The 1356-nt window shown below is 34.0% G+C and overlaps 1 protein-coding gene across 1 annotated transcript in view; it reads right to left on the bottom strand.

Annotated features, from left to right (window-relative positions):
• Window positions 1-1356, bottom strand: part of RALGAPA2 (Ral GTPase activating protein, alpha subunit 2 (catalytic)) — a 129103-nt gene that overhangs the window by 68483 nt on the left and 59264 nt on the right. The gene's annotated exons all lie outside the window — the stretch shown is intronic.

Below are 1356 nucleotides of genomic sequence, written 5' to 3'. Positions count from 1 at the left end.
ACACAGCTCTATGTACAACTGATCGTCATGTAACAACCAGTACTTTCCCCTGCAGATGCATTTAATAGGAAAAGCGCATTTTGTATTTTGGTAATATTTGTACTTTTTAATTTCTGTTAAAAAAAAAAAAACAACAAAAAAAACCCCTGAACAAATGCCTGTGTCTCTGTGTCTAAGCATAACTGTTCTCCTGTTAAATAAGACTTTGGATTGAAAACGTTCATACCATTAATCAATTTAAGATGAAGCATTACACCACTCCAAATGAGGTATTTCCTAAAATCACATTACTCAAAATTCTGTAGCCCTGAAAACATGAGATGACACAAATGACTGCCACCTTTGCCCTGAAGGAGCAAAGTAACTGAGAGCAGGTGGCTTACTACCGTTAGGCTGCTCCAGCACATACGGGATTTTTTAGCTCTTCTGGACTAGTTGAGAAATACAGTGATATCAAATGCAAGAAATTATCATACACAGCACGGTAACACAGATAATTCTATGCTAACTAGATTATTCTAAGTCACTCTTCTTCTACATAATTCAGACAGCAAATATAGATAAGCCTTGGAGGGAAAAAAGAGGTTTTGCTGAACTTTTGAAGGAACAGAGGGGTTTTTTTGTTTTTAAGAGGTAGCACTATATGTGTAAGAATAGACCACCAACCACAGCTTTGCTCTCATCATTACCCTGTGACACAGAACACATTCGAGATAAGTGTTTCAACTTTAATCCTTCCACGTTTCAATTCTTCACAGTCTCCAAATCAGAGCAAAGTTCCTGTATTTGAGTTAAGATTTCCTTCCTACAAGGTTTCACCAGGTTTAAAATTAGGCACAAAATCTATATAATCCTTACCTGCAACGTTATATTTGCTGAAGAATTAGATAAAGCTATTTCTATATCAAGTAGAAAATTATTTTTCGTCTCAAAATTCCAAAGAAAAGTTGCAAAGGAAAGCCATTTTCAGTGTCCATCTTTACTGGTTTTATGACATGTTAAAGAACACTTGAACTTAAATTTAGTCCCAGAATGTGTCCGTATGCTCAATTTCTACATCAGAAACTAAAGAAGTCAAACTCATTTTTCTCTATATGAAGATATGCTTTAACTTCACTAGTATTTTCTCAAAGCACTGCTAAACACCTGGACAGAACCTATTTAGTGTTCCACTAAGTATTTACAGCAGTAACATCCTATGAAATAACTGTGTTATATATTTTAAATAAATAATATTAGTTTTCAACATAGTAGCAGATAATGCTTTCACTTTCCTGAATAAGCTAAAATGCCACTCGAGTTAATGTTTAAACTAGTTTTAATCACTTCCTTTGATACATTTTAAAGTCAATATCA

Source organism: Haliaeetus leucocephalus, unplaced genomic scaffold (assembly GCF_000737465.1).
Source record: "Haliaeetus leucocephalus isolate CR32 unplaced genomic scaffold, Haliaeetus_leucocephalus-4.0 Scaffold450, whole genome shotgun sequence".
Taxonomy (NCBI): Eukaryota; Metazoa; Chordata; class Aves; order Accipitriformes; family Accipitridae; genus Haliaeetus; species Haliaeetus leucocephalus.
The sequence above is the reverse complement of the archived record's forward strand: the minus strand, read 5'-3'. Positions and strand labels throughout refer to the sequence as shown.